This window comes from Acinonyx jubatus, chromosome C2 (assembly GCF_027475565.1).
Source record: "Acinonyx jubatus isolate Ajub_Pintada_27869175 chromosome C2, VMU_Ajub_asm_v1.0, whole genome shotgun sequence".
NCBI lineage: Eukaryota > Metazoa > Chordata > Mammalia > Carnivora > Felidae > Acinonyx > Acinonyx jubatus.
The window spans coordinates 141,894,521-141,904,000 of record NC_069384.1 but is presented as its reverse complement, the minus strand read 5'-3'; positions in this window follow the sequence as shown (position 1 = coordinate 141,904,000).

The window sequence follows — 9,480 nt, the reverse complement described above, 5'->3', positions numbered from 1 at the left end:
CCACACAAAGTTACAGAATGTTTTTCTTATGATGAAAAATTTTAAGATTTACTCTCTTAGCAACTTTTAACTATGCAGTACAGTGTTATTACCTATAGTCTCCACACTGTACATTACATCCCAGGACTTACTTGTTTTATAGCTGGCAACGTATACGTTTTGATTTCCTTTACCCATTTTACTTACCCCTCCCACCCCAGCACCCCCTGCTTCTGGCAACCAACATTCTCTTCTCTGTATCCATGAGCTCATTTTTGTTTTTCATTTTTGTTTTTTTTAGGTTTTACACACAGGTAAGAAAATACGGTATTTATCTATATACATATATATACACATAAATATTACATATACATAAATATATATACACATAAACATTATATATACATAAGTATGGTATTTATACACACACATGCCACATTTTCTTTATCTGGTCATTTATTAATGGACACTTAGGTTTTTTCCATATGTTGGCTGCTATCAACAATTCTGCAATGAACATTAAGGGTATATATATCTTTTTGAGTCAGTGTTTTTATTTTCTTCAGACAAATACCCAGAAGTCGACTTGCTGGATCATATGGTAGTTTTTTGTTTTGTTTTGTTTTGTTTTGTTTTTATGGTAGTTCTATTTTACATTTTTTTGAAGGAACGCCATACTGTTTTCCATAGTGGTAGTGTACAAGGAAGGGTTCCCTTTTCTCCACATCCACACCAGCATTTCTGTCTTGTCTTTTATTTAAAAAAAATTTTTTTAACATTTATTTATTTTTTTTGAGACAGAGAGAGACAGAGCATGAACGGGGGAGGGTCAGAGAGAGGAAGACACAGAATCTGAAACAGGCTCCAGGCTCTGAGCTTTCAGCACAGAGCCTGACGCGGGGCTCGAACCCACGGACCGTGAGATCATGACGTGAGCCGAAGTCAGCCGCTTAACCGACTGAGCCACCCAGGCACCCCTGTCTTGTCTTTTAGATAACAGCCATTCTAACAGGGATAAGGTGATGTCTCATTATGGTTTTGATTTGCCATTCCCTGACAGTTAGTGACGTTGAACATCTCTTTATGTACCTGTATATCTTCTTTGGGAAAATATCTATTCCGATCCTCTGCCCATTTTTAAATTGGATTGTTTGGGAGATTATTTTTGCCATTCAAATGTATGTGTTCTTTATATTATCTGAGTGTTAATTGCTTATCACATCCAGGGTTTGTAATTATTTTCTCCCATTTAGTTGATTGCCTTGTTTTGTTGATAGTTTACTTTGCTGTGCAGAAGGTTTTTAGTTTGATGTAGTCTCATTGGTTTATTTTTGCCTTTGTTGTTTTAGATTTGGTGTCAAATCCAAAAACTCGTTGCCAAACTGATGTCAAGAAGCTTACCTCCTATGTTTTCTTCTAGGAATTTTATGGTTTCAGGTCTTACATTCAAGTCTTTAATCCATTTTGAGTTAATTTTTGTGTATGGTGTATAAGATAGTTGTTCAGTTTCATTCTTTTGCGTGTGGCTGTCCAGTTGTCCGGTAATTGAAGAGACTGTCCTTTCCCCACCATATATCCCTGGCTCGTTTGTTGTAAATAAATTAATCATATGTGTGAGTTTACTTCTGGGCTCTCTATTCTGTTGCTTTGATCTATGTGTCTGTTTTTAATGCCAATACCATACTGTTTTGATTACCAAAGCTTTATGACATAGTTTGAAATCAGAAAACAAGGTGCTTCCAGCTTTGTTCTTTCTCAAGATTGCTTTCATTATTTGGGCTCTTTTGTGATTCCATACAACTGTTTTATTTCTGTGAAAAAAAAGTCATTGGAATTTTGATAAGGTTTGCATTGAATCTGTGCCTTGCTTTGGGTACTGTGGACATTTTAACAATATTATTTCTTTCAATCCATGAGCATAGACTATCTATTTGTCTCATCTTCAATTTCTTTTATCATTGTCTCATAATTTTCAGTGTATAGATCTTTCACATCCTTGGTTAAATTTATTCCTAGGTGTTTTCTTCTTTTTGATGCAATTGTAAATGGGGTAATTTTCTTAATTTCTCTTTCTCATAGTTTGTTATTACTTTATAGAAATGCAGAGAATTTTTGTATGTTGATTTTGTATCCTGCAACTTTAGTAAATTCATTTATTAATTCTAACAGGTTCTGGTTCTAACAGTTTTATGTCTGTGATGTGTACTTTTTAATCACTGGGTTTAGGATTCTAAATATGCTTTTTGGGACCATCAAGCTTAGCACTAACTGTAGCCATCATGCTAGACGTGGTACTCTCTTTGCTACAGCAGATTTAATAGGGTCTCGGAAACATGATATGCGACCATTAATTTTGGCTGTCTGGTCTATCCCAATAAAGAAAGGAGTTAGTCACACTTATATGGAAGGACTGCCACTATGTATTTACAATTTTGTCTCCAGCTGGTGGCTCACGGAAGGTAGGCATCAGCTGTGGAGTGCTGTCCTGAGTGAGCTCACACCCTTTTTGGGGCAGTCTGCATTCTGTGGCCGAGAAAGGCAAGGCAACACAGGCCCAACCATTGCAGCCCAACACGAGATGACACTGACAGCCAGAGCGCCTTGCTAGTCATGTACTGGTTGTAGCAAATAAACATCCTGTACCCCACGCTCTTGTCTTAGCATCTGCTTTCCAGAGAATCCAAACTGTGACAACCCACAAATGCTATGCAGTAAAACAAATTCAGATATGATGCAATTTGGAAAGTGGTTCCCAAACCCCCAGAGCTTTTAACGGGTTAGCTGCTCAGGCTCTCCCTAGTCCTATCAGCAACATTCCATCCGGTAATGCAACCTTATATTTTATGCCATTCAATACTTTGGACTGCATAATGTCATGATGGGTTTTTTTGTTTGTTTGTTTGTTTGTTTTTGTTTTTTACGTTGTGCTGTACTTTATTTTACAGTCCTAATCAGTACTTTGATCGTCTTTTCTATTTTCACCAAAAACGAGTTCTTCTTGCTCCCTCAACCTCTCCATCAATACCTAGAACCAGTTGCAGATAGGACAGCTGCCTTTAGGGAAGAGAGAATATTGCTTCTCTGTTTCCTTTCTCCCCTTCTCAACTGGCTAACTGGAGTTTCACACCTCCTCCAGGGTCAAAGGATGGAAAGGACCATTTCAAAGCAAACATTTTCGCTCTAACATATTTTGGAGCAAACGCCTTTGTTCCCAATCGTCGGAGAGAGTGCAGTCGCCTTCTAGATGCTCACTAGGGTATTGATATGCATCCTACCTGGATACTCTGAATGAATTTTTAGTTTAACATCCTGTCTCATATCTATTTCAGCTCTCCTGTGCTTAGTATCTGTCCAGTGTATCTTTTTCCATTCTTTCATTTTCAATTTTTCTGTCTGTATCCCCTAGGGATGTCTCTTGTGAAAAACATAGAAGTGGATATTTTAAAATTTAGTCTGTCAGGTTAGGTGACAAAATTTTCCAGCTTTCCAGATGATTCTTATGGCTAGCATATGTGAGTAGGAGCAAGATGCAAGAACTTTCTGGAACAGGTTGCCGGGGGTGGGGGTGGGGGGGCAGCATCAGCCCCATCTTTCTCTTCTCCTTCATAAATCTTTGCCAGACCAACTGATAAGCCTATATCCTTAGCCTCTTTATTGCCTTTTCTCAAAATCCAGGGAATGGTCTGGTGAGTTCAACCATGTAGAGGCATCATATCGGTGTTCACCTTCTCATGGGTAAATTGCATTCTAGTGAACAAGAAAACTTCTGTTTGATTTAAAGCTAGGAGAGAAAACACCTAAGTATTGACTAGGGAAAGCTTTGTGAAGATCTGCCAGAGGCCTATAGAGAGATATTAGTTCAAAAACCTGCTCAGGCAAGAAAAGCTAACCATTGATATGTTTCTCCTAGTAGGGATTTCTATGAGGAATACACAGATTTTTTTTTTTATTTTTTATGTACTGTGAACACAAAGATGTAGCATGAGTAGAATATTAAAGTGGGAGGAATGAAAGACACTATGGGATTGGAGGACTTCATTTTCTATGTTGGAAAGCAAGACTACTATCTTAATTGGAATGCTGTTAGCTATGAGTAAGATTCCCAAACTAACAATGATTTAAATACTATGACATTTAATTGTTCCACATAAGAAGGAACCTAGAGGTTCCAGTTTTAGGGAAGCAGTTTAAAAACGTCTTCAAAGTACCAAGTTCTTTTCCATCCTTCTGTTTTACCATCCTTAGAATTTTGAGGGGGGAGGGGTCTTGGTGCTTATACCTCATGATCACAAGATAGCTGCTGTGGCTCCAATCATCATTGCTACATTCAAAGTTTAGAAATAGTAAGCTGGTCAGAGAGGCAAAAAAAAAAACAAAAAACGAAAAACAAAAAAAAAAAAAACACCAAAAAACCCTCCTCGCAGGGGTTTTTCTCCTTTTATTAATAAAGAAATAAGATTTGAAGAACATGTTCCCTCCCTAGCAGACTTCCCTTTAGATCTCATTATGGAAAAAGGAATTCACTTTTTCAAGGAACAAAATTCTATTTCTCTAACAGCTTTTTATAGGGAGACACTTTGCAGTCATTCATGTTCACAGCTAGGATGTGCATGGCTCCTGGGGCTCGCTTGCCTCAAGAAACTTGCTACTGAGCAGAGCGCTCTGGCAAACCCTGTATATGACATGAATATGCGTAGACAAGAATGTCAATTACAGGACCAATGGCTTGATCACAATCAGCTGTGGACTCAAGAAGCCACTCAGGGATAGACGAAACAAAAATGTTTGCCAGCTTTTAACGAGTTTGAAACTAAGTAGAGTTAGCTAATTTTCCTCTTCAAAGTTCATTCTTCACTTGTATATCATCCCAAGAGGTTTTGCCAGCTTACTTCCAAGCAACTACAAAATTCTGACATAATCTTAATATTAACTTCCCGAGCCTCAGAACAGGGATAGCATTTGGAGCCCTCGACCAAGATCGCTTTTGCTGCTCGATTACTTGGCCACGGCCTCAGAATCTTTCTCAACACAGTGATTTAGGCAGCAATTACCAATAGATCAGAGTTGGCACTCAGGATAAAAGGACACCTGGCTTTTTGTACTAATGGTGATTTTATAGCTTTTGAGGAAAAAAAAAACCCACATAGAATTAGTTGTGATAAACAATGCACTCTTTTCTTCATTCTTTCAACTCTCCAACACCAGTCAACCTCTTACCAGCGTTAGGTACTTTGTTAAGGCCTAGTTTATTAAATACGTTAATCATACAAGAACTGCACAGAAAATTCAAATTTTAACATTTATTTATTTTTGACAGAGACAGAGACAGAGTGCGAGCTGGGGAGGGGCAGAGAGAAAGGGAGACACAGAATTGAAGCAGGCTCCAGGCTCTGAGCTGTTATATCAGCAAAGAGTCCGAAGCCGGGATCGAATTCACCAACTGTGAGATCACGGCCTGAGCCGAAGTCAGCCGCTTAACTGACTTAGTCACCCAGACGCCCTCAGAAAGTTTAAATTCTAGACTCAACACCACCGCAACACTTACTAAGGGTGAAGTACCTAATAATTCTTAGACGTGAAGTTTCATTTGATAGTCTCCTGGTTCAGAACGCGTGAAGAGACAGACTGTAGTCCTGCTGTCTGTAGTCCTTGTCTGATGAAGCTCTTCTGCAAAGAACCTGGAGAAGAACAAGAAACCCTGAAGCTTTCAAGGATCACCTCTGTCCCTTTCAAAACAAAGCAACACCAAACTCAGCACCATCTGCCAGAACCCCATCCTGTAGAAGACAGGATTGTCGAAGAGTGTCCACAGCGTCCCCAAACAATGGGCCTGATGGTTCCCGGTTGAGCCTAACTGCGTCTGCCGATGAAACAGTTGGGATGTGACAATTTTAACATGCCCAGCGGTTTGGGGCAGCAGCAGAAATGCAGGGATGGTGCACGTTGGAGGGGCCGTTTGCTTGTTAACGTTACGCTACTGCCATTGCGATTTTTTGTTGTTGTCGTTGTTTTGACGGTCCCAGGGAAAATGCAAGCAGCACTGACCTCTCCTCAGCAGCTCTGTAACCGTGGGGCTTGTGCAGGCAGATTGGCATCTGCAGGCACATCTTTAGCAAGTTGGCAGCCTCCGTGCCCTTTGCAGGTTGCAATCAAACCTGCCTTCTACAGCAGCCTCTTTCTGGTTGATTAACTTTAATGTAATTTTAATTAAAAACCACAGTGTCAAAGGGTTTAGCTACTCGAGAAATGAGCACAGACTGCGGCCCAGTGGCAGCAGTCACTTGGAAAATGGATATGTGTCTTGACAATGTTGTGCAGGGGCCAGATAAACAGGGTCGCCGTGGCGCCTCGCTCACATGCAGGAAAACGGGCAAGGGAACGTCAGAACCAAGAGGCCGGCTTCTACATCAAGGGGTTCTAATGTATGATTTTCAGGTGCCATCAACATTTTTCAGAACTCGTTCAGTCCTGGCACAAAATACTCTCTACAAGGGCTGGCTGTGACCATTCTGTTCCCCTCTTGGCATTTTAGGCTCTAAATCAACACACAGATCTGGGTTAAATATGCATCAAATTTCAGACAGCAAATGATAGCCAAGGCTTAGTGTTCTTCAACTGTAGAACTTCTCTCTTTCCTACTGTATATATTTGATAGAAGGCCGGGGACTTTAAATATTAGAAATAGACTTTTCTTTCAAGGAAATACTTCCTCTGGGATATGATTCCTTGACTTCTTTGTAAGTAGTGCCAAGGAACTAAAACTGAATGTCTTCTTCCAAAAAAAAAAAAAAAAAAAAAATTCTGCATTACTTGAATTGCGTGAAAGAGAGGCAATAATCTCACAAATATGTTTGGTCATGTTAGGGTCAGAAAACAGATTTTATCCTCTTTATCTTTGTATGCATTAAAATGTAAATATATTAAACTTTCTAGTTAGCCTGCAGATACTGTCTTTTCCAATTCCCATTTTCCTTTAATTTTCTGGTTGATGTTAAATAATGTTCGGAACGGAAGACAAATGTGGTTCTGTGCGGGAGAAGGATTTTATTGATGCCAATGGAATGAATGCCTCTATTCCATGCTGAAATGCCCTTTATTCTTCCTCAGCGTAGCTAATTTTTCAGGGCACAACTCTCAGGAGAACACCTAGTGACGTCAATTCTTCGGAGGAGAATTTCCTCCACCAGGTTTGTGGGATGCTGGGGCTGCTTTGCTGACAGATGGGGCCGGTACAGGTGGGCCCAGAGCCATCTGAACAGAAGGGGCCCCTGGACCCTGACAGAGAGGATAGACAGAACGGTGGGGGAGAGTTTAGGGCAGTGGACAGGGAGGGGAGAGAGGAGGCAGAGAGGATTTCTACACCGAATCCAGCAGAGAGGAAGAAAAGCAAAAACAAGCAGATGGGTGGACAGGGAGAGGTGATTTGAATTGTATAACTTGCTTAAGAGACTAATAAAAAACAATCTCTGGGGATGGGACTTCTCTGCAGGCAATCTTGGAAAATTAGAAATGCGTCTAGGATTGCCAAAGCAGAGAAAAACACAAGGAAAATCAATATGAAACGAAGGTATAAAAATGAACTGTGCATAACATGCTTGCAAGATGAATCTTCATCAGGCCTTGATACGGACCAAGGTAGAGCCATTGTGGGTCAAGAGCCACTGTTATTGCTCTCATCTCAATTGTTTTCTCTATTAAAAAACAAAATAGAATTTTGCTTGTCAGTTTAGCGGTTTACCTAACTGGTCAAAATGGACTCAGAACAACTCAATACATTTATAAATTTTCTATGTTGACAGTTAAAAAATGAAACACCTAGCAGAGCAGGTGTTAAATAAGTTAAACCAGAATATTCAAAGCTATCTTTCCTAGAGTAAAATTTTTTCCAGATATTTGTATGTATGTTTTGGAAAAAAAGGTTCTATGGTGAAATTAATGTGGGGAGGCCTGGATTACACATCAAACAGATTTTTTTTTAAGTTTATTTATTTATTTAAGAGACAGAGAGAGAGAGCATGTGTGAACTGGGGAGGGGCAGAGAGAGAATCCTAAGCAGGCTCCACACTCAGCACAGAGCCCCACATGGGCTCGATCTCCCAAAATGTGAGATCTTGTCTTGAGCTGAAATCAAGAGAGACACTCAACCAACTGAGCCACGCAGGAGCCCCATCAAGCAGATTTCTTTTTAATCACAAGACTTCTCAGGGCCTTCACGTGCTGTCTTACATATGAAGCTTTTCTTTAATTTTGGTCGAGGACTCCTTTTTGAAAAGCATTTCTTGGAGCTAGATTAAAGTACACACTTCAGGAAGCAGACTCTCTCGAACGCGGCAGAAGTGCCTGGAACCTTAGTCTTGCCAAGGGGGTTATCAGCGTGGGCACAGCTTCAGCGGACATGGCTCTGCCTTTCCATCACACCCTGTGTCCAGCAATGGGCTCCCACCGACCACCCAGTTCAGAAGTCATCTTATATCCAATAATAGTAATCAAACACGAAAAACACTCTATTTGCAGGTCACCCACGTCAGTGGTGTTATTTTATCTATTTTGCAGTAGATAGTTTGAGTTAAAGAGTTTCGATTTGGTAAGAAGTGATTTCTAAAAGTTACGGCCTAAGCAATGACTGGAACGAATTCTGGCCAGATATGCAGCTGTACCTCAGTGTTCCCACTGAATGCCAGGCCTGCTCCTGTTTTGTTTTGTTGTCTTCGTTTACAATTCACTGTGTCCTCATTTACCATGATCAACAAATAGACCTTGAGCTCTACAAGATCAGAGACACGTATGTCTTTTCTCACCCTTGTGTCTCCAACACTTACGTAGTCTGAGCTCAACAAATGTTATTAGAACTAATGAATTGTCCCTCTGGCTAATGTTTGATGATGTTTCATATGGCATGAGCACGAAGCAGGGCCTACATTGGATTCCTCAAGCACCTTTCTATACTAAGTAAGCAGTAATAGTATTTGTTTCCATTATTGAATATCCTGCTTTGTGACAGGCACTGCTAGGTATGCTGTGTTTGTTATTTACTTGTCTGACCACTAACTACAAACCTCGTGGTGGGAGACAGTATATGTTATTCATCTCTGAATCTTAGAAAAATTGGAGACGTCATTTGAAGTAAACGTTGCGGTCTACCTTTCCTGCTGTAGTCCCATTTCTCACATATCTTACAAGCTTTGTTCAGGACTTGAAGATACCACCACATAAACATGAGCTTGATCTCTGTTCTTGAAAAAAAAAATTGGTTTCATAAGCAGTCAGTTCTGTACTTCGGAAATAGCTTGATGCTAAGTCTCTGTTGGATTATTGGCTTCGTGAGGATCCAGCAGTGTTTGTCTTTTCTATCCCTGTATCTCCAGCACCTTTATTCCCTGGAATATAGTAGGACTCAATTATTGTTCAGTGAATGATGAGTATTGTATTTTTTCCTTTTAGGGGGAGATCTGATTTTGCTAAGTGCTTGAAGGTAGAACATGGCAGTGACTACTAATAGTG